This window comes from Myotis lucifugus, unplaced genomic scaffold (assembly GCF_000147115.1).
Source record: "Myotis lucifugus unplaced genomic scaffold, Myoluc2.0 scaffold_40, whole genome shotgun sequence".
NCBI lineage: Eukaryota > Metazoa > Chordata > Mammalia > Chiroptera > Vespertilionidae > Myotis > Myotis lucifugus.
This window is the reverse complement of record NW_005871088.1, coordinates 1,572,568-1,599,252: the sequence shown is the minus strand read 5'-3', so window position 1 is coordinate 1,599,252 and position 26,685 is coordinate 1,572,568. Positions and strand designations below refer to the sequence as shown.

Genomic DNA, 26,685 nt, shown 5'->3' with positions numbered 1-26,685 from the left:
TCTGAAGCAAGACAGCCAGAGTCAGATCAACCTCATGCTAGCTGTGTGACTGTGGGTTTCAGTCTCCTCATCTGTAAAATGGGAATAATCATAGCATTTATCTCATAGGGATGCTTTGAGGCCTGTATTGCCACCTTTCGTACATCCTGGTGGAAGGTATCTGGCCGCAACTGTTTCTGGCTGTCTTTAGACTGTAAGAGCATTTAATACCTCAGGTTCTCAACCAGGGATTCGAAAAGTACCTGACTCTTAGTGGGAACAATTGTTTTCGAATGGCTCCTGGTATCATTTGGGGAGCAAGCAGGTCATCCCCAGTGGGTATCCCATTTCCCCTCTGCTCCCTGCTCAGGCTGGGTTAGTAGGTTTCTGCTCCTTGCAACCAGATGAATCTTGACAAATGTAATTGTTATTGCCTGATCTCTAACCCCTTCTTTGTAGGCTCTTTCCTCATGGAGCTGGGCAGGGCTCCTCCCTGGCCCTCCTTATCATTCTACAGACACACAACCCTTCCCATATGGCCTAGGTGAGGCCATGCCATCTGTGGCCTTCAGGGTCCACCAAAAGCTGCCTCTGCCATGGCACATTTGGCCTCTGTCCTCAACAGTCCTTCTGTCTCATTATCTTTTTTAAAAATATATTTTTATTGATTTCAGAGAGGACAGGAGAGGGGGAGAGAGATAGAAACATCAATGATGAGAGAAAATCATTGATCGCCTGCCTTCCGCCTGCCAGTACACTGCCCGCAACCAGGGCATGTACCTGACCAGGAATGGAACTGTGATCTCCTGGCTCATAAGGCGATGCTCAACCACTGAGCCACACTGGCCTGGAGAGTCTCATTATCTTCCAAACCAATTTTATTACCTGCCCCTCAGATTATATTCCTACCCCATGCCCTTCCTCAGTTATTTCCCATGGCTTCTCTAATTCCTGAATAAAACCTTTGTGCAGGTAACTAAAGCAAACAGGCTCTCTCTCCCCCCCCCCCATTCCCATTCCTTGTTCTAATGCACACCAAGCATCTATCCTTCTCTCTATGGATGGGTCAAACATTTTAACCCCTTCAGACCAAAGGAGGAGAGGGCCAGTGGGGGCCTTCCTTGCCGAAGCTGGGAGTGGAGGCCAGGGAAAAGGGAGATGAAAGTATATTCCAGCCACATAGGAACATTTTTGTTGGTGCAAGAAACCTACATCAAAGTGGCCACAAGATGAGCTAATAGAAGACAGACAAATGTGACTCCACGTTTACTTAGCTTGATGTGGAGTCTTGACTTCATAGGGAGGGGCCCCGCCCATGCCATTTTGCTGACCTCTTCCCCTCCTTCCCAAGCTCATGGAGCAAGAGCCCCCCCCCCCCACACTTTAAGGTTGGTTTATGGCATTTGATATTCTTTTCTCTATTTTAAAGCACATGCTGACTTTCTGTCCCCCTCCCTGCCTTTCCCCCTGGGGAAATATAATAAAGGAATAAAGACATTTGTCTTGAAAAAAAAAAAGCTGTGAATCCAACTTTTACATGTAGGGATAAGCTACAAAAAGTCTTGACCTGATGGTGGCATTTCACTGACAGCAGATTTCCTCCTTCTTTCCCTCTCTCCCTCCTTTTTGTAGTCATTAACCTGTAACCCAAAGGAGCACTCAGCCACTCCAGAACAACATGATTTCACCTTTCACCTCTGCCTCCTCCTTCCTTTAGACCTGAAGCTCAAGGAATCATGGAAATCCCCTTTAAATGGGTACAGTCTCTGCCATATCCAGGCTCCCCTCCCACTTACTCTTCCCAGGACCATCTCTTTCAATTTTCCTCCAATGTCCCTCTTCCCTCTCCCAACTGGTTCCCACCCCATGCCAGTGGCTCCTCTTCCCTCTGACACTAGTTCTTCCCTCAGGACTCAGTGACTTGTTAAGCCTCTTGGGCATTTGTTCTGCCCTACCAGACAGAACCACCTGGGAACTGGGCTTGGCACAGGCAGGCACTTGGGACATATACATGGGCTACCTGAAGCCTGCCTCCAGGTGTCATTTTCCTCTGTCCTGTATCACAAGGAGACAGTAGGGTCTGGGGTTCAGGGGACACCTTCTGGGGTGACTTCATGGAATTTTATGTAATCTTGATATTTTGATAATTTTGACTTTTAAAATGTAAATTTAAAAAGCACAGTTTAACCTGTTTTTAAAGCACACCACATTACCTGCTTTTTACTTTGCCAGTTGGACTTATGTCTTTACAGTGGGGCCTTGACTTACGAGTGTCCCGACTAACGAGTTTTTTGAGATACCAGCTGTCTCTCGGGCGATTTTTTGCATTGAGTTGATAGAGTAATTTGAGTTAACGAGCTCCTTAACGAGCTCCTTAACGAGCTCGGTCTCGGAAGGAATTAAACTCATAAGTCAAGGCCCCACTCTATTGGTCATTCATGTAGGGCAAAGGAAATACCTTTTAAAACTCAAGCAAACTGGGTGTTTCTCTTGTATCCTGTCAGAGGAAACAAAATGGAAAAAAAAGAAAAAGAAATAAAACACCACATATTTACTTGTGAATAAATGTTATTACACAAATGTTAAGAGTGGTCAAATGTAGTAATTGTGTGAGGACAGCTAAACGCTGGCTGCCCTGCCATCCACGGTGTGATGGGGTGGGGGAGGGTCGAGTGCCACCACTGGGTTTAAGTTTTTGTTTTGTGCAGCTGTTTTAGTAACGAGAAAGAATATATCCAAGAGATTGTCACCTCCAAGTTACTCCTTGGGGAGGGACCCACTTGTCCATGGAGACTGCCTTGGCCTAGAATCCAGCAGTGTGAGGTGAGCCCCGTGTGCCACCTGCTTGATGGACATGCTGGGCCACTGCAGATTGGACAGTGATGCCAGGGGACACCCAGTTGTCATCCTCTACCTTGAGATACCAGCTGTCTCTCGGACAGCTGTCGCATTTACAGAATGTCATCTCCATTTTATTTCTATACTGGAGAGGAACCCATTCCATTGCTCCAGCATGAACTGAGTGCTTAGTGTGTGCCAGGAGGGGAGGAATGGGAGCCAGTTTCTTCCTTCTAGAGGTCACGGGCTGTGGGGGAGACAGAGAAAAACCATGATGTGTTCTGTGAAGGGAGCACATATGTTGACATGGCGATCGCTGATAGCTCAGAGGGGCTACAGTAAGGAGAAAGCTCACCTTTGAGAAAAGTGGCCTTTGAGAAAAGCTGTAGACAGTTTCATGTGCATCCAATTCCTTCTGTGTGAAGTCTCTGTTTTAGGTCAAATTAATTCTTTCTCAATTTTGGGTAACCCCAGATTCTGCCGTACAAGTTTGTTGTAGAAGAGTTCACGTTCACCATCTCTACATTTTCTGATTTTGCAGAGTTATTCCTTCTTAACACTGACCTTTACAGACTTAAAAGTGCTTTGTTATAAACACCGGTTCATTATTGGAGTTTCCCGCCTCTGACAGTCAGTCAGTTCCATGGCTGTGTTAGTGGCTTCTCTCTGGGACCCCTGGGGGCCTGGCCTCTCCTTCCAGCACAGACAGTGGGGGAACCCACAGCTGCAGGCTTTGTGGGGGTAACATATTACTCTTGGCTCAATGCATCACCCAGAAGCAGGAGGAGCTCCCTCTTGAGCAGCCCAACTACTGGCCCTGGCTCCGCAGCTCCAGAGCTCCTCAGCCAGAGGAGGTCTGGCACGATTTGAGTGGGCTGCTTGTGAAGTCGGCAGGGGCCTCAGCATGGCTTGGTGGGCTGGGCTGGGCCAATAGCAGCAGGGGCTGGCAGGGGTTGACAGGGCAGGCTTGGGTGTTAAGAATAGCTCTCTTTTCTTTTTTGTTTTCATTAGTGTGTTTTTTTTATTACGAAAGTAATACTGTCATAAAAATTCAAAGAGTGGAGAATGGAATAAAGAGAAAACTCAAAGTACAAGTACCTTCCCACTCAGCCCACACAAACCCACTGCCTAGCGGCAGCTGCTCAAACCAGTGTTATATGAAACCTTCCAGATACTTTCTAGCATATACAAACACAAATATAAGGGTGTACTTTTAAAATATCACTTTCTTAAGAAAAAGAGATATGTATACTTAAAAAAACCAAACACTACAGAAAACATTTTTTTAAAAAGTAAAAGTAACTCCAAATCCATCTCCTAAAGATAACAAGTGTTAACATTATGAAAGGTGTTTCTCAATGCCTTCGGACAATTTTACAGAAATGAAGTAATGCTATACCTGCTGTCATGTATCTTATGTAAACTGCTTTCCCCACTTGTTTAAGAACATATTATACGCATTTCCCAGGTCCCTAACTAGAGACCTATAATCATCATCTTGATCAGCTGCATATTAACCTGTGATAAATTTTGAACACACTATGGATAAAAATGTAACCTAAATGTTAGCATTTTAAAAAATATTCTTATTGATTTTTAGAGAGAGGGGAAGGGAGAGGGAGAGAGAGAAAAAAATATTGATGTGAGGGTGAAACATTGATTGGCTGCCTCCTGCATGCCCCGTACCAGGGACCAGGGATCGAACCTGCAACCCAAGCGTGTGCCCTGACTAGGAATGGAACCAGCAACCCTTTGGTGCACAGAATGACACCCAACCAACTGATGCCCGGCTAGGGCATTACCAGTTTTTAATATCATAAAAATATTGCAATGAGCATCTAGTATTTGTCTTTCTCACCTACCCCATGCAGTTGCCACCTGAGCATAAATTCTAGTAATACAACTCAAAACTGCAATGAGCTAACACTTTGCATCCACTGCATTGGCAACAATAACACATCTGACAACATCAAGTGTTCGCAAGAATATGGAGCACTGGGCATTCTCAGACATTGCTGACAGGAAAGAAAATCAATGCTCTGTTATCAGTTTGAACATGCACGTATCCTATGACCCAGGCTTTCTACTCCTGGGTATCATATACCCCTAGAGCAGTGGATCTCCAAGTGTGATTTCCTAACGAGTAGTGTCAGCATCAGCTGGGATCTTGTTAGAAATGTAAACGATTCCTAAACAAATCAGAAAACCTGGGAGTGAGGCCTAGCACTATAACAAGCTCTCAAGGGGATTCTGATGCCCACCAAAGTTTGACAACCATTCATCTGGAGAATTTCTTGCCCATGTAATCAGGAGATGTGTACACAAATGTTTAGAGCAGTGTTGTTAACAGCAAAACCACTAGAAATTCAACAAGTAGTGGAGTTGGGGAAAAGTAGGGAGATTTCTGGATCTATTGGGAAGGTGAGGCTGGAGGATTTCCTGACAGATAGGATGTGAGGAGTGAAAGAAAGTGAGGAGTCAAGGATCACACCAAGGTTTTTGGCCCCAGCCATATAGAAGGATATGTGGCTATCAATTTTGGTGGGGCAGCTGCAGGAAGAATGGATTTGGAAGGGCTGGTAAGGAGTTTGGTTTGGGACACCAAGTACAATGCCTAGTAGGTATGCAAGTGGAGATATCGAATAGACCTTGGGAAATAGGAATCTGAAATTCAGGGGAAAGGCTGACTTGGAATTGTAAGTTTGGGAGTCACCAGCCTTCAGATGGTATTTAAAGACAGGAGATTCAGACAATGAAAAGAGGCCAAAGGAGACTTAAATGGGGCCAGTGGGATAGGAGGGAAAGTAGAAGAGTAAGGAGTCCTGGAAGCCAAGGGAAAAGTGTTTCCAGAAGGAGTATTTTCTTATGTCAAATGCTGTTCACATGTCTAGTAAAATGAGAACTTAACCTGATCATTGGATTTAACAAGATGAGAGCACTGGTGGCATTGGCAAGAGCCATTTCTGTGATATTCTAGAAGAGATAGAAAGAAAAGAAATCAGAGACAAGGAGTATAGATAATTATCTTCAGGATTGTTACTAAGAAGGGGAAAGGGAAATAAATAAATAAATGGAAGGGAAGGTGGGATCAAGAAAACGCTTTTGCTTTTTTTGTTATATAAATTAACCCATTTATTATAGGCTCATAATGTTTCAAACTGTGGAGCTTCTACTGGTCTTTCAATTCCTTCGGTCTTCTGATGGCTGACTTTACTGTGACGGCAGAAGTGGTGTTGTAGGTCCAGGCGCTACCAACGACTGTTTTCATGCAGGAACCACAGTGCCAGATCCCCACGGCTCGCCTCTTCATCTTGGTTTTGCCACAGAAGGAGCAAGTGTACTTGGTGTGCTGGTTGATTTCAATTTTCTTCACCATTTTCCTGAGGGAGGTGTCATAATGGGTCCGTATTTACTGACGATTCCAATCCATGTCGCCGTGAACTAGGTCGCACACCGAGAGCAAGCTTTTTTTTTTATGGTGGGAAGAATTATAGAATGATCCAGCCAAGAGGAAATTATCGATGACTCGGGAGAAAGGGAAAAATGTTAGCCAGATGTCCCTGAGTAGGTGGCAAGAGATGTGATCAAGGGCACAAGCAGAGAAATTTTCCTTTCATCTCAAGCCAGGACAGGTCATCCTGAGTATCAAGACTGAAGATGGAAGTCATAGATAATGGTGCTGGCTGGTGGGTAGATGTTTATATACATCACATTTTATATACTATCCATGTATACCATTTATATATCAGATAATAAAAGTAATTTTTAAATGGCAGTATTGCTGGGTCAAAGGAAGTCCTCTCTGTTCATTTTTGTTACATATTTCGCCATCCCAGAAAGGTCACAACAATTAATACTCCCACCCCTATGGCTCCTGGGACATGAGAGTAACCATTTTCCCACATCCCACGTAACCCAGGTTTTTCAGATCCATTTTAACCTTTGCATATCTGATGGAGGGGTAGGAATAGTTGCATTTCCTTCATATATTAATGGACTTCAGTAAGTCTTCACTTGTGAATTGTCTGTTCCCTGTTTTGCTGGCCCATTTTCCTATTACTTGCTTTGAAAGGAGCCCTTTTTTATTTTAGGAAGATTAAGCCTTTGGCTGTCATATGTGGTACAAATAACTCTTCCTCATTTGTCATTTGTCTAATGACAGTTATGGTGGGTTTTGCCATACAGAAGTTTTTAATTTCTCTTTTCTTTTATGGTTTCTGGTTTTCATGACATACTTAGAAAGGCTGTCCCCACCCCAAGATTCCTTCTAGGACTTTTATGGTTTTATTTTATTTTTTACATTAAATTTCTAAGCCATCTGGAGTTTATTTCTGTGTGGAGTATGAAGTAGGAAATCCAGTTCCGCGCACCCCACTCCCCCACCCCCTGTCAGTGCAACATCATCTATTGAGTGATACACTTCTAATCCACTGATTTTAAATGTTACCTTGATCATACACTGAATTTGAAAGTAAATTTTATTCTTTCCCTTATTCATTTTGCAAATATCCCTTGTGTGTCCACTCAGTACCATACCAGGCACCTGGGGGAGCAGGCAAGCACAAGATGTGTTTCCTACATGCAGGAGGAAGGGAGGAGACAGACAGGAGACAGTGACTGCCAGGTAATGAGTGCTGGGCAGAAGTGCAGCCCAGGAAGAGACACTTAACTGGGTCTTGTGCTTAGGGATGATTTCCTGCTAGATGCATGAGTATAGTAGGGGTTAACCAAGGCAAGAAGACTTCAGTCAACAGTAAGGTTTGGAGACAGAGAACAAGGCTTATGTGGGAATCAGCAAGAAGTCCAGTATGGTTTCAGTGTGCTGGGAGCTTGGAGCTTGAGAGTTTGGAGAAGAGACGAGAGCCACAGCAAGCACCAAACCTGGTCAGGGAGAAGGAAAGATGAGTCTCAGATGGCACCCCAGTTTCCAGCTTGGACAGCTGGGTGAATAGAATCACCTTATTGCCCAGACAGAGAACACAAGGGGAGATCATTCTGGCTGATTCATGGAAAATAGATGCAACAGGGCAAGAGTGGAAGCTGGGAGACCAGGGAGGAGCTGACAGAGGATACTAGCTTGAACTAGGATGCTGGTGGCAATGGAAGTAGGGAGAAGTAGTAGGGTATAGTTTGGAAGTAGAGATGCAACCAGGACTTGCTGATTAATTGGATGTGAGAAATGAGGGAAAGAAAGAAAAAGAGGAGGTAGGAGTCAGACAGTAGAAGGCCTGCACTAGACATTCCAGAGGTGATGACAGGATGCAGGCTCTACCCATAGGAAAAAGTGGCTGCAGTGTAGTTGACAAGGTCTTCAGAGATGTCAAGGTCGAAGAACTGGGAGGCCTGAGGGTGAATGGATGTTCCACAGGCATGGAGGCTGAAGTCACACATTCACTGCTCCAACTCATTGCTATCCTGCCCCCATCCCTCCCAATCACTTCCTCACATTCAGTGAGGTATGGAGGGAAAGGAAGAATGAGCCAAGTGTGAAGATTTGCCTGGAAGTTGGATGTGTTAGTCAGTTAGCCTGAGCATCAAGGAAGGTGAGGTTTTCATCCAAGAGCAGATTAGTCTATCCGAGGTAGGTGGGGTGTGGGAAAAGCAAGACTCTCCCCTGGAGAGGCTGTACCTTGCTTAGTGGAGGGTGTCCGGCTCCAGTTAAGGAAGAAGTGAAGCAGCTAGAGTGCCTCTGTCCCCCAGAACTTTCTGTGCTGATGGAAATGTTCTCTATCTGTGCTGTGCCACATGGGGGCTATTGAGCACTTAAAACTGGACTATTGTGACTGAGGCACTGAATTTTCCATTTTATTTAGTTGTAATTAATTTAAATTTAAATAGTCACGTGTGGCCAGTGGCAACTATAAAGGCAAGTAGAGTTCTAGAGATATGTTAGGGAGCTGTGCTGGTTAGGGAGCTGCGGTCCTCAAGGTCACAACAGGGCAGGTGGGGGAGGAGGGGGAAGGGAGGAGAGCACAATTCCAGAGATTATAGAGCTATTTGGTTGAGTTCATAGTCCTCAAATACAGGTTACTGGGGCCAAGAGGGATGGATAGGGGCCAGGTGATGAGAGTCAGTCCTTCCCTCTATGCTGAGAATATTTGAATTTCCACCCAGGGGGGACTTTGGCCAGCAGCCCCTTGTCCTGCTCAGATGGACAAGGAGGCAGCCTCTGAACACTTCTCCCCTCTACTCTCTCAAAGGCTGGAGGAAATCAAGGCAGCTGAGCACCCAGGGAGGGAGGTTTCCAGAAAAGACTAACAGAGAAGCATACATCCTGTAAGAGGTGAATCACAGTAGCCTGGCTCTCCTGTGTGAAGGAGTTTCAGGGATCCACTGCATTTCCCCTTCCCAGGTGGGCATTTCCCAAGTGCAAGGGCAATGCTTAACCATAAGGAACAAATCAGCAACTCTCGGAGTTGGACAGACCCTCAGGTTTCTGTGGCCTCGGCTTCCCCAGCCAGCGGTTTTGCCAAGCTAGGCTTAGCAGGGCCCCTGAGTGAAAACTCCCTCCCTCTCCAGACAGATCTAACTGTTCAGAAGTCCATTTTCCCATGCAGACTGCATCCCCCTGCCAGGTCTCCCAACCCAGGGCCCCAATCAGTTCTTGGGGCACCACACAAACCCCAATACTGACTCAGGCTTCCTGTTTCTTCAACAGGTGGTGGCTTCCACACCTTTTCTCTTCTGGACCTGGACTCACAATACCTAGAGGGCATCAGAGGGTCCTGGAGCCCAGGCTGCTTCTGAGACAGACAAGCTGGGGCCCCCCAGGGGTGGGGCTTGGAACAGACTCAGGGGCATGGCTCCCAGCAGGGCCAGCTGATTCCCCAGGCTGCCGACAGACTAGACCCTCAGTATGGCCCCTTGGCGGGAGTGGCTGAGCTCCAGGGATGAGGGGGCGCTGGGCAGGGAGCCTACTGTCTCCTCCTTCCCTTCCTCCTTATCCCAGGAGCCTCTGTGCCGGCCAACTGTACTAAAACTCCGGAAAACCATGGCGGGGAGGTTTTCCAATTAGAACATTCTTTTTCCGATCTGTGGATGATTCTTAAAGCAGCAAAAAGCCATTCTTCAGGGCATGTGGGGATTATCTGCCAGCGGGGCCTTGGCTCGGCTTGCGCACTCGTCCTCCAGAGGCCTGGCCTGGGGCTGCTTCACAGCCAAAGACAAAAAGCAGTCTGCATTCTGGGGCATCAGGTCACACAGGCCAAGACTGATGGTGGAGCAGTTCCTGGGCTTATTCAAAGTAGTAGATTCAAAAGGCAGCGGGAAGTTCAGGCTGCAGGGGTGGGAGATGTCCCAGTGGCCAGGGAGGCCTGCTTGCATGACCTCCCTGCTCCCAGTGGAGCCACTGTCCACAGAGCATGGATTCGTCTCCTTGGAGCTGAACTGGTCTGCCTTCTGCACCAGACTGGGAGTTGTTCCAAGCCAAGACTGGGGGTGGTAGTGCGTTGGAGGAAGGAGGCCCAAAGGGGGCATTTGGTGACTGAGAGTATGTGTGAGTGCCAGGGAGGGGGACCAGTCCCTTAGCCAGAAGTGCAGGCTGATGGTGGGGCAGGGGGGCTCTAAATGCAATACCAGGCAGGCAGGGTCTCACTCAGTGTGCTGGCCCTGCAGGTTCAGGTCTCTTGGGGCCATTGTGGGTGCAGCCACACGTGGGGACCCCTGCCCCCCAGGGGACCCACCCTACTTGGAGCCTGCGGAGTCACCCAGCAAGTGGAAACTGGTTGAAGAGCTTAGAAGGATGAGGCGGCAGGGCGGGCCCTAGAAGGGAGGGAAGGAAGGGATTAGGGTGCAAACAGGAGCCCAGCCCTTCCCACACATGAACCTGAGCACCCAGACTGGGTGGGGGCTCCATTCAGAACAGTTGGAGCCCTGGTTTTAGTCCCAGCTATGCCTCAGGCTGGCTATGTGACCCCAGCTTGATGCCATCCCTCTCTGGACTTATGTTTCCCAAATTACACAATGGCAGAGTTTGGGTCAGTTGTTCATCTCCAGTGCCTTCTGGTGTGGAGAGACTGCCTGGGTTGGCTTTGAGGCCTGACAGCTTTCAGTGCCCCATCCATCATCCCCCTCCCTAGCCTGGGAACTCTTCAGCTAGACTGGCATGCCTGAGTATCGTTCCCAGCCCTGGAGATCAGAGGGGCCTTCCTGGATCTTGTGAGCACTGCTGGCAAGTTCTTTCTAAACAGCCACCTATCCCTGTACTCATCTGCTTGCTTCAACTTGGCTTCCCAGAGAATCTATTTCCATTGTCTGCTCATGGGCTACAGCCTCACTTGGCATAGGGGACCTCTCCACCCCTGCCTCTACTTTCCAGACCTCTTTCCTACCCAGGCAGTCAAACTTAGCTCCACCCTTAAGCCCACCCTACTTAGAGGCAGCACCTAAGGGCCTTCGTGCCAGTGGGGAGACTGCCTGAGCTGTGGGCTTCAGGAGGATTCTGCCAGAGCCTGGCCAGCCTTAAAGCTGGAGATAGGAGCCAAGACACAAGAGAAGCTGAGAGTAGACAAGAATGGGGCCAAGTTCAAGCCAGGCAAGGGTAGCTAGAGCCCAGACTTGGGGCAGACAGCAACCACCAGGGTCTTGGCCCTCAAATTGTAGGCCAAGGAGAATTTATAAAGGAGCAAATGTTGTGACTGAGAATGGGGAGGAGGTCACCACAAACTGGACATCTTTTGGAGGGGCCTGGTGGTATGAGAGCAGTTGGTGTGTCTGGATCCAGGTGCCTGAGGGCAAGGAGTCAAAGAAGAGGTTGATAAAGTTGGCAGGGGCCCTGAAGCTTGGATGAGGTGGCTGGGGTGGCTCTGGCAGGGGTGGGGGCGTTCTACTGGGGCAGTGAACAAGTGGGCAGGGCAGGGCAGGGTAGGGCAGGGCAGTGACTGTTCGAGTCAAACCCGTTTGCAAGTGAGATCAGCTGCAGGGCCTGGCAGAGTAGCAGGGAGGGAGGAGTTGAGGAAAGGCTGGTCCCTTTGGCTGACGCTGTCGTGGCAGATCTGGCCTGGGCAGGGCTGAATCACCTGGGACATGGGAAGAGCTTGAGGCCCTGGGGCAACCCAGCTGATGCCCTCCCCTTGCTGACTGGCCATTGGTGGCTTGAGACACCACTCTTGATTGTGCTCTCTAGCTGGCCCACCCAGACTTAGGGCTCTAGAGCGAACTTGCCCATTCCCAGTGGTGGCATTGGGAGAGACGGCCACCTCTTCCTCACCCCTACATCAAATCCATCACTGTGTCCTTTACATTCTATCTCTTTAAGATAGGGTCTCTTGAAGAGGAATGGGGCCCAGAGAGGGGATGCAACACACTCTAAGTCATATAGTAGGTATGTTTAGGAGCTAGGATGCCAAGCCAGATACATCCACAGCCACCAGCAGCTCAATGCATGAGTCGGGCAGGAAGGCGATAGATGCTGGCCACCAGACTAGAAGCAGAAAAATGGTTGTTGGCAAGAGACAGAGATGAATTGAAGTGACTTTATATACAATCCCCCCACCTTTACCCACCACGCATATTCACACAGGCACAGGGTCACCTCCTCCAGGAAGAGAAAAATAAAGGCAGCTTCCAGAATCTCAACAACCCTGTCTTCTGCAAATCCTCTCTGACACCCTGTGCTGGTCTCCATGCCCCAGTGATGACTCAGACAGGGCCCTGCCCACCCGGAGTTCACCATCTAGGACAAGAAAGGATGGTGGCCACTATGCTAAATGGATGTTATCAGAGGAAACTAGGGGAGCACACAGAAGGAAATGATCAACTTGACTGAGTGGCCTGTGCAGTCAGGGAAGGATTATGGACACTTGAGATAAGTTTTGTGGCATGACTGAGTTCACTAGTCAGACAAGTGGACAAAATACATAAAGGGAGTCTAAGTGCCAGGAGCAAATGCCCCAAGGAGATGGGACTTGTGATGCATTACAAAGGCAGAAGGAGACCAGCATGGCTGGAATGTAGTGAATCCGGGGGGAGAGTGGCTGGGCCTGCAGAGAGGTTGGTGCAGCAGACTCCTTGGGCCCCTGAAAGAGTTTGGTTTTTATCTTTTTTTAAAAAATATATTTTATTGATTTTTTTACAGAGAGGAAGGGAGAGGAAGAGAGATAGAGAGTTAGAAACATCGATGAGAGAGAAACATTGATTCAGCTGCCTCCTGCACACCCCCTACTGGGGATGTGCCTGCAACCAAGGTACATGCCCTTGATCGGAATTGAACCTGGGACCCTTCAGTCCACAGGCCTACACTCTATCCACTGAGCCAAACCAGTCAGGGCTTGGCTTTTATCTTGAGAGCAATGGGAAGCCATCAAACAGTTGCAAATGTGGAGCAACGTGTAACTGTTACAGAGACTTCTGTGTGGAGACTACATAGGAAGGAAGGTTAGATCAGAGGCAGAGAGACCAGTGAGGATGGTTGCAGTGGGCGTGGAGAGAAATGCATGGATTGGAGGGCCATTTGGGACATAGACTTGTTAGGGATGGATGAAGGAGAACCTGTTAGTCCATCCTTTTGATTCTGTCATTCTGATAGGGCAACTCTTGACCAACTCTACTGTCTCTTAGACTGGCTTAACTATCCCTTGCCTGGAAAACCTCCCTCACTTCCCTACAGGTAGGGTTAGCGGCTTCTTTTGATGCTCCCTCCATCCTAGCTCCGCCCCCTCACCCCACCCCACATCCAGTGCCTTGCACATATAGCAAGTATTCACTAAGCTTGATTGAATGATACATACTCAAAAAGCACGAATGGATGACACTGATCAAACTGCACTAACCCCCGATGTTTGAATGTGTCTCCCTGCCCAGCCTGTGCCATGGCCCTGCTTGCTGACGGAGTGCTCCCTGCTGCTGTGCCTTGGGAGCTCCAAGTCCCTCCAGGATGGCCTTCCAGGATAACTTCCCCAGTGTGGCCTCACTTTCTTCTCCTTCTTCCCAGCCTCTGGGACTTCCTGCATGATCTCAGCCGCCAGCCACCGTTCCCCCCCTGCCCCTCTCCCCGCCCCTGTCTGGGATTTCCATCTGTAAAATGGATCTAGGAACAGTAGTTCTCAACAGAATTAACCCGCGGCATCTGTGGAAGTCATTGGCCTCGAGCAGGGGCCAGATCACATCAGGCGCGGGCAGGGGCGCAACTAGGCAGCCGGGGCCCTTCACGTGGCGGAGGCCTCCCAGTCCGGGGCCGCGAGCCTGGAGGAATTTGCTTGGAAGTTTTCCACAGGGGCAGAGCTTTCTGGAGCTCGCTCTGGGCTCGGTGCGGGGAGCCCCGGCCTTGATTTCTCCTACAGCCCCGCAGGGCGGGTCCGGGAAGGGGCGGGCGGGCCAGGACACTGGCAGGAGAATGTGCGGAATGTGCCAGGCCCATCTACCTACCCCAGGAGAGGGCAGAGGAAGGGGGCCGGCCGAGGGGAGGGGCGAGGGGCGAGGCTCTGGGCGCCGGAGAAAACCTGTTTGTTCTCCTGCGGGCGGAGCCCAGTCCGTGTCTCCTCGCCGCCCTGCGCGCTCCCCGCCGCGCCCCGCGCCCCGCGCTCGCCGCCTGGCCTGGCCGAGGGAGCCCGCGCCCCGCCTCCGCCCGACCCTCCGCCCGCCACGAGAGCTGGGCACCTGTGCCAGGTAGGGCTGTCGAGTCGCCGTCGGGGCAGCCCGGCAGAGAGGCAGCAGGGGGCACCGGGCCCCTGCCCAGTCTGGTGACAGCAAGGATGGTGACAGGGACAACTCCGGGCCTCAGTTTCCCCATCCATGATCTTCACGCGCTCCAAGCATCACCCCTGGGCTTCCGCTGGGGAGACAGTGCACCTGGTTTTCTGCTTTTCACTGTGAGCAAAGAGACTGAGAGAGGCAAAGAAGGCTGGCTTGATTCCTCTGCCTTCTCGCTCTTTCTGTAAGAGGGTTTGATTGTTGGTGAATGTGTCTGGGGCCAGGATGCTCTGAGAATTAATTGCAGACCTAAGAATCAGGGAATCTCAGATTGACTAGTTCACCATGTGTCCATTTTATAGATGAGAAAACTGAGACCCAGAGTAGGGGGCTCGCAGGTTGCTTGTGAGTCCCAGGCAGTCTCCTGGAGGGCCACGGAGAAGGTAGCTGCTCAGACAGAAGGCGCCGAATCAAGTGTCACTGGGTGTTATCAACGGGATCTGCAGCCAGCGGGACTCTGTGGCTGGATTGTTTTGATGGGGGCAGGGGGAGCCAAGAGTCTGTCCTCTTTGGAAAGACAGAGTGATATCTCAACTCAAAAAGAGACTGAAAGCTCAGCTTCTTCCTCTGTCCACCTTCCCTGCTACTTCCAAGCTGGGCATCTGGGCCGTTCTGTCAGTCTAAGGGGATGACTTGCCAGATATCCTGCCACCCAGGGCTGCTGGGGGCTCAGATGCAGTCAGAGGTGGGTGCGCCTGGGCTCTGGGACATCCAAAGTTCAGTAGAAACTGTCTGTGTTCTCACTCAGCCATTTACACTCAGTCTTGACAATGTGGAAGGTTGTGCAGCTGCATCTCAGGACCACAGTCTATGAACCCCAAGAAAGAGCCCTCACACCCCACCCAGCAGTGGTCGAGGCCTCTGGCACCCAGACCCAGTCTTGCCTTGGTTTCATGGTTTTTTTGACTTCTGATTTTGATACTTGGCTGGGGACAGGGAGCAGGGTCCCATAGGCTGATAGGCCTGGACAGTGGGGAGGGGCTCTGGGTTCCCACTTCCTCCTCACCAGCTCACATAAAGCTGTGGAGGGAGGCTGGGGAGGGAGGGTCCTACCTCCCTGGGGCCTCCACTGCCTCATCTGAAAAATCAAGGACAGCTCAGAGGCCTTGCTTTCCACTTAGAAGCAAGTGGCCAGGACAGATGCACAGACCTTGGGCCAGCTTACCAGCTGGCCTTGGTGCATGTGCTGTTTGCCTCATCACCTCTGGGCCACTCCAGTGTGGAAAGAAGCAGATGATACCCCTTTCTGAGGCGAGATGTTACCTGCTCTACCCCCTTCTTTCATCAATTCCCAGCCCCAGCCCTTCCTGGTATGGCCTTTGGAAGCCCTGGCCTGGCTGGGGGTTCCATACTCGGCTGCAGTGAGCTGATGGAAGACACCCAGCCCAGGGTCAGGCACAGAGCAGCTGCTCCAGATCTGTTCATTTCAACCCTCGGGACACTCACAAGTCAGTGACAGAGGTGGCCAATGACCACATTGGATGCTGCAGCTCTGAGTGGCATAAGCATAAGGGGCCCTGGGTGCCAGAAGCAAGGGAGCAGCTCTGACTGTGAGGATCAGGGAAGGCTTCCTAGAGGAGGAGGGCTTGGAAGTAGGAGAAGGAGCTCAGCAGTTACCAGGTCAAGGTCCTCACATCCTTTGGGGCTGCTTGAGTCTGACCTCCTCCTTGTGACCAAAAGAACAAACCCAGTTTTTCTTAAGCTTCTGTATGTTCCACCCAGTTCTTTCTAAGCTCCTGTATGTTCCACCCAGAGCTGAGCAGAGGGAACCTGGAAAGAAATTGTGAATGACAGTCCAGTTTGGGAGACAGAGAGGCCACTCAGTAAGGAGCTACCACCTGCAGTGTGTACCTCAGTTCCTCCTTAATTTGAGGGCAGTGACCCCAGGGGCAGCCAACGCTTCGCCTCAGCCTCCCTCAGCCTGTCTTGTGCCCCTCGCATTTCTGTGTAGTGTCTCTGTGGCCTCCTGAGATGTGGCGGGCAAAGACTACGGGCCTTCAGCAGTGGGCCCAGGACCTGGCCACCCTAAGCATTGTCAGCCGGTCCCTGAACTGTCCTCAGTCGCATGCCGAGGGAAGTCCCCAATCTGGCTCAATGCTGGGAGCCCTCCTCCCTTCCCCACTCAGCCTCCATGGATAACTTATCTCTTTGGTCTGGATCTTGCTTCAAGCCACAGCCCACAGGGTGCCAGATCATGTGCAATCCAGCTTGCTTTCTGAGCTGACCCCTGAGGCCCGCCAGGCCTTCATGGTATGTGACAGGACCGTGGCCCAGGAAGAGGAGAGCTGCAGCTCACGTGGTGCCCTGGGCCTTTGGGTTCTTGTGGTTGGGATCCATCAGGGACTCTGAATGCATTTCCACTGTGCCCACTGATGCCAGGACAAGAGCAGAACACCCAGGGAGCCCACATGCCTGAGAGTGATGCTCAAGAGAGGTTGGCATCATTGCTTCCAAGGGTCAGAGAGCTGGCATTAGGCTCCTGAAGTGCAGCAGGGAAGTGAATGGTGGGACAGGGCGGCACCTTTACAGCCTCGGGGTAAGAGAGCGGCTGGGAGGTCAGGCTGGGTTCAAACCCCAGTTCAGCCACCATCTAGTTGTGCAAACCTGAGCACATCACACAGCCTTTGGAGGCCTGAATTTTGTTACCTGTACAGGAGGGAGGCTGAAGCCAGGAGCACCTGCTACATAGCGGCAAGCAGCTGGCACCCGGCACAAAGGCAGTGCTGTCAGGGATGTCCTTTGAGCCAGGACCACACTGTGGTCCTCCAGGAGCTGTGGTGGCCAGGGGTGAGGTTGGGGCAGGTTGGGAGGAATGTAGGCTCCCAACCTGAGGAAAAACAGTTGTTTAAAAATCACTGCTAGTCTGTGCCGGTGACACACGTGGTATCAAACTCACAGTTAAATGATTTGCCAAAGAAAACTTCATTCTTAGGTAATTTCTGGATGCCTATTACAATCTGATTCACTTGCTTTTTAAATTTTCACTGTTTTTATTTTTAACCATTTGTCTTGGTTCAATTTAAAACTCACAGAAAAGTTGTAGGAGTCATACAAAGAACTCCCTTGGAGCCTTATCTGGATTCCCCACTGTTAACATTCCTGGTGGTTTTCTTCAGGAAGGGAAAATTTGACATGGAGGCACTTGTGTGACACTAACCGTCCACTGAGGAGTGGCTATGGAGGGGTCAAGAGGTGGGCAAGGCTGGTGTCAGTTCATTTTTCCAAAGAGAAACCGAGGCACAGAGAGAAACTCAATCAAGACTCATTTGAGGATTAAGAATAGAGCCAGGTTATCATATCTCACATACACACACGCAAGTATTTGGCCAGTGTCTTCTCATCCCTTGCCCGTGTTGGGCACTGAGGCACAGGGAAGACTGAGAACTGAGAAGGCCAGAGATAAGGGAAGTGGGAGGGGCAGGCCTGGGTGGAGAAGGGACTGGAAAATGAAAGGACAGGAGGCTCTATGGGTGTCATTCTCAAACTCTGATGTGGGGAGACAGGAATCTGCAGCCTAAGCACATGTCCCAGAGGGACCCAGGGCCACTTGCAGAAACATTGTCTATGCTTTTCCCGTGGGGAGTGTGCTCACTCCCCATTTCAAGAGGGAGTGGAGAACTGGGGTCGCTGGTGGTGACCGCTGAGGTGGCTGTGGAACTCTGTGGCCACACCCTGTGTCACTGGGATCAGTGGTGGGCAGTCCCCACACTGCTGTGGGTTGTGGAAGGTGGTCCCTGGCCTCAGCCCCAGCTGTGGGCACACCTCAGCCATGCACCCAGCCCCTTTGGTCTGGTACCTGTGATCGTTGGTTCAGAACACCACTTTCTGATGACTAGGTCAGTTTCCCAGAGAGCATGATGTGGCCAACGGTTGCTATGGAGAGAGGCTCAAGAATTCCAATCACAAGAATGGGTGTCCCTGGTGAAAATGCTCACCAGGGCAGTGCCTGGTTTAGACTGAAAACAAAAACAAAACAAAACAACAACAACAAAAAACCTCCCTGGCTGGTTTGGCTCAGTGGATAGAGCGTCTGTGAACTGAAGGGTCCTAGGTTCGATTCTGGTCAAAGGCACATGCCGGGGTTGCGAGCTTGGTCCCCAGTGGGGGGCATGCAGGAGGCAACCAATCAATGATTCTCTCATCATTGATGTTTCTATTTCTCTCTCCCTCTCCCTTCTTCTCTGAAATCAATAAAAATATATTTTAACAAAACAACACCATAGAAACAAAAACTAGGACTTGCCTCACTACTTCTGCCCAAGGAGCTCCTACTCACTCTTTCATTCTTTTAGGGGCATCCAAGCCCAGGGCATCTCCTTGGGTAATGCAGCGCTCTGGCAGTGCCCTCACAAGGCTTCTCTAAGCTGCCTATCGGTCTGATCAGCTCCCAGCCCGGCATTGACTTTCCATAAATGCTTTTTGAATAAATGAATAGGTGGCCTTGGGCAAATGTTTTCTCCTCTCTGGGTCTCCATGTTTTTATCCAAAAAAATGAGGACAGTGATAAGAGGTGAGAGTGGAGCTCAGGGGACACGGAAACTCCAGTGGAGGGAAAGGTGAGAAAGAAGGACACTGGGAGGGAGCTGGGTATGAGAGAGCTGCCAGGAGGAGGAGGAGGTCCGCCGGAGGTCAGCTGAAGTGGGAGATGCTGTGGGTGGGGAGAGGGGGCTGGCACTGCTTTTCCTCTTGAGCCTCATTTGTGATCACCTGTAACTGGGACAATGGCAGTCAGGGGCAAATATGGGGGAACTTCCCTTTCACTGGGCCTGCCTTGGCAAAGGCCGAATGGGTGGTAGCAGTGAGGGTACAGGGACATTCCTGGAGAGGGAGAGTTGGTTGGGGTCAGGGTGGGCTCCATGACCATTGAGTCCTTTTGAACCCCCTTGGCTGTCTGTGTGCAGATGGGGATTGCATCTCTGTCCCACTGGGACAGACTTAAAATTGCCTGGTTCCCAGGCTGCAGAGACAACTGGGGTGTTGGGGGTGGCGGACATAGCCAGACCAGGCCCCATAGGTGGGCTCCCAGGGTTCCTCAGGGCCCCATTTCATGGTACACCAGGGGAGGTGGAGGCCATGGGAACAATGAACATAGCTCATATAGGTTGCTCTGCCAAGGGGTTGTGTTTGGGGTGAGGGCTCCTGGGTCCTGCTGTGTCCAGCACGTTGACCCTGCCCAGCCCTGGGCATCCACAGAGATATCTCAGATGGCTTTTCCTTTTACTGGCCCTTGCAGCCAAGACATGTCTGAAATGGCCCAGTCACCCCCAGCAGTCACTTGTATTCAGCCTTCCCAGAGCTAGAAACTGGGCACAGGAGAGCCAGGAGGAATCCCAGCTCCTCAAGGGTGACAGCGGCCAGGTGGCCATGGCTCCCTTTGTCCCCTCAGGGCTCAAGCTCCCCACCACTTTGGGAGGGAGCTAATCCACCTCAGACATCTGCCTCCAAGCGGCCCTCCAGCACTGACGCCGAGAAGTCTAGATTCTGGGATACTGGGGGTGGGATGGGGGGAGGTAAAATTCCAGACTTTCATGCAGAAGTCATTTACCTGTAAAGCACATTTACAAATACTCCCCCCATGTGTTCTTTTTCCATATTACATTTTCCCCTCTGCAACCCAAGTCTCCTCCTGCTCTTTTTTCCATGTGGTGCATCTCCTTCCTGCCGCCCCATTGGTTGGCCTCGAGGCAGGAACCCCCGGGACTGGAGCATCAGGGGCAGGTCAAGGTTCTTTGCTCAACCCCTCACACTGGCCCCTGGGAGCTGCGTGCTGAGCAGCAGACTGCGGGTCTTGGAGACCCAGCTGCTCAGTCATCACTCTGGCAGGCCTCTGAAGGGCCCCTTCCACCCGACTACTGCTGAGACCCTCTGGGTCCCAGGAACCCCTGGAGCAGCAACAGCGCCCACTCCAACCCTTTCTGGAAGAAAGCAACCTGCTGCCGCCTGTCCTCTTGCCAGCTGCTGAGACCAGGAATTGGGATGCCCTCATTCACGAGACCTTCATAAAATGGGACAGTTGATCATTCCAACCCTGTTGGCCCGGGGAATCGGGTCAGCTGCCTGAGCGCTGGCTTAGGTCTGCCTGGGTCAAAACTGAAACAGTTTGCCAAGTGCCTGCCTTGAGAAAGGACTGGGGGTAAGGGGGCGAGGGCACCTGAGGAGGGGGTGAAGGTCACTCTCCCTGACTTTTAGCATTCCCAGCCTCCTCACACTCCATGCCATGTCCTTCCCGAGGCCTCGGCACCGTTCATCTTTGTATTTAGGCATTTCTCAGCCTGGCCTGTGGTAATTCCTGCTGCAGCCTTCATGGGACCCCTGCCCTTCAGCCTGGGCTCTCCCTATGATGCTGGACCTTTGACCTCCAGGGGAAGTTCCAGAGGGAAGGCAGGATAGGGATGGAGACTCTGAAAAACAGCACTGCATGTCATCCTGTGTCACTGGTGATGAGCAGAGGGCTGCACTGAAGCCCATGCCTCCTCCCACTCCCCCCCACCCCCCCAGACCAGGTGCCAGGGCCAGGGAGCACTTTGAGAAAAGGGCTTCATCTTCAGCCAGAGAGGGGAAGTGAAATTTCCAGTAACTCGTTCTGACAGAACCAGGACTTGGACTCCTTTCTAGTGCTCTTTCCTTTGCACTTGAGTTGGAAGACTGTCTGGATATGTGGCTTTGCAACCTTGACCAAGTTCCTCCACATCTCTGATGGCACCAGTGTGCCTCTTATGAAATAGCAATTGATGGGCCCAGCTGGCTTGTCTCTGAGGCCTTCTGAACAAGCAGTGTCCCCACCACCTTCTCATCTTCTGTTACTGCTGCCCCCTTCAGGCTTGGCTGCTGCCAGACTGACTGCAGAGGGGAGCTCTCTAAGGAAGGCCAGTCTGAGAGAAGACACCTGCACCCCTTGGTTGGCAGGTGGGGCTCTCCAGCAGGTGGGCTTTGACTAACTCAGTGTCATCCTTCCCTTGGTAACACAGACCACCCCAATCCTGGGACAGCTCAGTTCTCTGAAAGAGCTTGAGAGGGGCCTCCCAGGGGCGCTTACGCACAAGGGAGGACCCTGACCTTGAAGTTCAAATGCATTTCTTTGAAACACACCCAAAGAGGACCTGAGTATCTATTCTGGAAGCTAGCTCTAAGGCACGGGGACTTTTCTTTGGGTCCTTTCCCCAATGCTGGGGCCACTGGAGGCTCTTTGTTCAAAGGGAACATTTACAGTGCAAATGGGCAGGCACCTTCCCCATGCTGAGAATCCCCCATCACCAGGGAAGGTCCCAGCAAGTCAGACTGTCACACAGGTGAGGAGGGGCACAGCCTTGGAGGGTGGCTCTGGCAGCTTGGAGCCTTTGGATTGTAGAGACCAACTCAGACTCTCAGAAGAGACCCAGAGGGGAATAGGTGTGACAGCTGGGGTCCCCCTTGCAGGCTTTGTTTTTCCATGATTTAACCATTGACACTTTTTTCCAATGGTAGGAAGCTAAGGTCCAGTGGAAGAAAGGAGTCTCCTTCCACCAGGCCACCTGTCTACTCTGAGACCCCTGGCAGTGACCAGCTGAACCATCAGAACTGGCTGGTCCACTCATCTTAGGAACAAGTTGCTTGGCAACAAGGGATTTGTCATCACTTCACCTCTCCCCTCATGACCCAGATGGAAGCACTTAGGTTTTTGCTGAGGTGGCGCAGGAGGCCTTATTCTGGGGCTCTGCCTCTGTGAGAGCTCCGTGCCCCAAAGCCCCATGAAACTGCTCATTAAAACGTGGTCTGAGGTTGGTCCAGCAACCAGCCCCTGCACTGGGCGGCCCAAGGCCTTGATGGCTTCATCCTGATGTCATTTGCCACATTCATGTTTGGTCACCGGGCTTGGCTGCATGTGTTCTGAGCTGCATGCTCTCGCCCTGTCCCACTGGGCTCCCACATGCTGTGCCCATAACTAAGAGGTCCACCCAGAGCTGAGCAGCTGGCTCTGGTTCAAAGAGACAGAACTGTGTGGATCCTTGCCAGTCAGGAATGGGGCCTCTTGGAAAGCCCATACATGTGGGCATATGCAGTTGGGCTTCCTCTCAGTCCCCTGGGTGCAGAGTATCACAGCTCACCTCTGGGGAAGCCCTGCCCCTTGCTCTTCTGCCTAGGATGTGCCCACTCATGCTCCCTCATGGTAGCCAGCACACACACATTCAGACAAGCCCCAACACCCATGCCCCCTAGCTGTGTCGTCTTCGTGTGCAACGATATTCCGTGCTCCTGGAAGGCAAGCTAAAGGTGTTTTGCTCCTCTTCCCTCCCAGTTTAGCTAGGAGGTCTCTGCCTGACATCCAATACCCCCTATTCCCCTGCCACCCAGGGTGAAAGAAGGGCAGTCACTCAGCCTGCTATCTCCTTTCACACAAAGCCTTGCCACAAAGATCCCAGGCCAGGGCCCGGGGGTTCGCGGGGACCAGGCTGCCTGTATTGGCAGTCCCAGCTACCTTGCCCCATCCTTGGTGTGCGTCCAGTTGTCTGGAAGAAGCCAGCCCTTTCCATCTGTGCAGGGGAAGCAGAGAGGACATTTTAATCCTGGAGTGGGCTGGCATTGGGCCAGAGAGAGCCACCACGTTGATGGCCCTCCACATCCACATCCATGCCCACGGCTGCTGCAGTCTCTCCCCGAGGTGGGCTCTGCACCTCTACACCTCCCTCTCTCCTATATATCTTTTTTCCTTCCAGGATAGTGGGAAATGCAGACATAGTGTGACCAAGAATGGGACTAGGCTGTGTCCCTGAGCCAGGGGGCTGTGGGACTTGAAGGCTTCTCTGGGGAATGCCTCCTGGGCTGAAGCTCAAAACCATTTGGCAAGGGCAAAGACACAGAAGCCTGCTTGGAAAAGGGGGTGTGCACAACTTGAGGAGTCAAGCAGGGCGGCTATTCTAGAAAGCTTTCTCCAAGTTAGTCTTGCAGAGCACGTCCTTGTGGGCTGCGGGGTGCCCCCTCCTCCTGCTGCTTCTCTCTCCATCTCTGTCTCCTCACGCATCAGCCAAGCATTTGCGTCACTGTCTGCGACTCCCCCCTCTCCGTCTCCCCGGCTCCCACCCTCCTGCTAATCTGCCAGCATCAGCTGCTGCATCAGCTCTGGCTCCACTGACGACACTGGGCTCGCTGTGGCTCCTTGGACCCCCTCATTGGCTCCTCGCTTCTGGCTGTCCAATCAGGGCTGGAGGCCCCTTTCCTGGGAGGTTGCTGGGCAGCCTTGACAGACTGCTCAGCAGGGAGGAAGGTGCAGTGGGAGCATGCCTATTGGCCTTCTGAGGCCATCTGCATCAGAGAGGACCTGTCCCCAACTCCCCCTGCCTGCCTCAAGAGACATCTGCAGGCTAATCAGAGAGGGATAAAAAGGGGATGAAGGTCCAGGAAGGTGGGCTAGGGGCACCCACCTGGTGTCTGGCCTGCTCAGGAGGATTTGGACTTGGTTCTGAACTGGGAGAGGCTAGTATAGTCTCAGTGTAAAGTCTTGCTCAGAGTTGGCACAGAAAGGGGTACTGCCTAGTGGGGCTATGTCTAGTGAGGCTCCAGATATTCACCGTGAGGGACAGCTGGGGTAGAAGGTGGCAGATGAGTCATCCACCCCTTTGGCGGCCCAGGCCAGGCCCCTAAGCAAGGTGATATGGCAATTCCTAAGGAACCAGAAGACTTCTCATCAAGGTAGACATGGGGTACATGGAGTGGCTGTCCTGACCAGTGATATGCTCACATAGGCCATTTGGGTGATGAGGACATCCACCAGCATCAAAACATCCAAATTCTCAGAAGTAGCATGTGCTCTGCCTTGGCGGTGCCTTGGAGGAGACATAGACAACAGGTCCACAAGCTTGGTAGCTCAGCACCACTTTACAGATGAGAAGACCAAGGCTTAGTGAGTGGTATGGCATCACAGCCAAGTGAGCCCACTTAGAGATGAGCAGAGATGTCTTTGCTCTCCGTTCAGGTCACCCTTCTGAATGACAGGGTTCATGGGCCAAGGAAAGTTTAAGACTGGAAGGCCCCAGGCAGGCAGGAGGTCTCCGGTTCTGCTTTCAAAGGCGGCTGGGGATGTAACAATCCAGCGATCCAGTGTTCATTCATCTTGCTTCACTCTCCACCTTCTCAGTGGGGTGAGTGGGGAGATTCAGGGGCCCCAGTCAGAGCAGTTTATCTCTTCCATGTCTTGAACTTGGTTGGCATCTTGCATGTCAGGTGCACAGGGGAAGTAGAGCCCACAGGGGTGTGGGCTGCCCTCCATGGAGGGGATTCTGGGGCCCAATAAATGGAATTAGTAGTGGCTGGACCGGGATGAGCAGCTAGATGAATACTGTGTGTGTGGCTGGCCCAAGTCCAAGAGTCCCCTCCCTCCAGCAGGTGCAAATCGGCTGCCGAGGCCATGTGCTTGGCTCTGGGGGAAGTGTACAGATGTCAGTTGAGGGGGTGCCTGGGCCACCTGCACCCTGACATTTTGCTCCAAGAAGCACTCCCAGCCATGAAGCATGGGAGCAGGGCTACTGCGTGGCTGCGGCTCAGATTCCGGCTGCACCCTCCACCTTCTGGAAGTGTTGAAAGTGTGGCCTGAGACCAGTTGCCCAACCTCTCCAGCTCCTTTGCTCATGGTGAAGCATGGATGACAGTAAACTTACTGCTCTCTAGTTGCAGACCTGCTGCTGGGCATGTCTGTCCTGATCCCTGGACTGGGCGCCTGTCTTCTTAGCATGCTTGCAAACCATGTCCCAGGACCCCATGGAAGGGCAGGGCCAAGGCTCCCATCCTGGTACTTGGGTCTTCTTGTACCATCACTGCCAACATCCAGGCTTTGATCACTCCCTCTTCCATGGTCTCCTTCTCCCTGGAAACAGTGCCAGACAGCCGCGTGTGGGGGTGAGGGGAAGGGGGTGGCTTGAGAAGGGTGGGAGGGGAGAGGCCTGAGGATGGGGATTTGTGTTCAGCACCTGAAAATGCAGTCCTTCTGTCCTCCTGTGCCCCTTGCCTTTGTGAGGGAAGCTGGCCTCTTGTTCCCTGGGGTGCTTCTGCATTGTACTGCTGGAGCAGCTGCTGCTGTGACCTCCTGACTGAGGATTGAGATCAGACTCTAAGCACACCATCTGCTCTCCCCCCACCCTGATCTGGTGAGCAAAGAGGATGGAGACTCCTGGAAGAGGTCATATGTGCCAGAGGCAAGACACTGCACAGTGCATCCCAGCACAGGGGGTCCCCCTCCCCACACCTACCCCTGGGATGTCCACCTGGCAGGAGGGAGAGAATTCCCAGGGCCACTGGAGCTGTATCCATATACTCTCCTCACCCCTTAGTACTGCTCACCTAGTATCAGTTTTGAGACCCATCATTTGCTTAAACCACTCTTTGTTTAGTCTTTACCACATAAGCAATACACATCCATGATAAGAAAATTAGCAATACAGAGGAGCAAAAAAATAGAAATTAAAAAAATCTTTAATTCCGTCATCTAAAAAAATATTCTTAGAAGATTTTGGTACATTAACTGATTGTTGTACATTTTAGTGTATAGCTTTTAAGAATGTTCCCTTTGCATTTTTTTTTTTTACATAAATGGGGTCATACTATTGATACTGTTTTAGAAGTTATTTTTCATTTAATTGTACATTATAAACATGTTTTCTTATTTATAAATATATGAGATCCTAATCAAATGTATACATAAGTTAGTAATATTTTAATTGAGATATGACATAATGTTATAGTAGCCTGCTGCATTCGTACACTCTCCTCACATCTTATCTTTTTAGCAGCTTTTGAGACTCATTCTTTGCTATCCAAGCAGCCCCAACTCCCATTTCATTTCCTTGAACCACTGTTTCTTTACTTTTTATCATGCAAGCAATGCACGTTTATGATAGAAAAATTAGAACTGCAGAGGAGCCAAATATTTTGGTATATATCCTTTCAGGTGTTTTTTCCCATGTGCATTTTTTATGTAAATACTAGAAGCCCAATGCATGAAATTTGTGTAGGAGGGTGGTCCCTCAGCCCAACCTGTGCCCTCTTGCAGTTTAGGACCCCTTGGGGGATGTCCAACTGCCGGTTTAGGCCTGATCGGACATCCCTCTCACAATCTGGGACCCCTCGCTCCTAACTGCCCACCTGCTTGCTCTTTACCGCTTGGCTCGCCACTCCTTACTGCTGCCGTGGAGGTAGGAGAGGCTCCAGCCA

The 26,685-nt window shown here is 51.2% G+C and overlaps 1 protein-coding gene and 1 non-coding gene across 27 annotated transcripts in view; both read left to right on the top strand.

Annotated features, from left to right (window-relative positions):
• Window positions 1-2,381: 2,381 nt before the first annotated feature.
• LOC111825801 lies at window positions 2,382-2,494 on the top strand. Its single transcript, XR_002828972.1, has one exon. It is a non-coding gene; the product is annotated as a small nucleolar RNA SNORA27 (small nucleolar RNA).
• Window positions 2,495-14,291: 11,797 nt separating this feature from the next.
• Window positions 14,292-26,685, top strand: part of ZNF185 (zinc finger protein 185 with LIM domain) — a 68,174-nt gene continuing 55,780 nt past the window's right edge. For all 26 annotated transcript variants that reach the window (XM_023753025.1, XM_023753030.1, XM_014454914.2 and 23 more), the window contains exon 1: window positions 14,292-14,421. The gene's annotated coding sequence lies outside the window, so the exon portion shown is untranslated. The remainder of the gene's footprint in view (window positions 14,422-26,685) is intronic.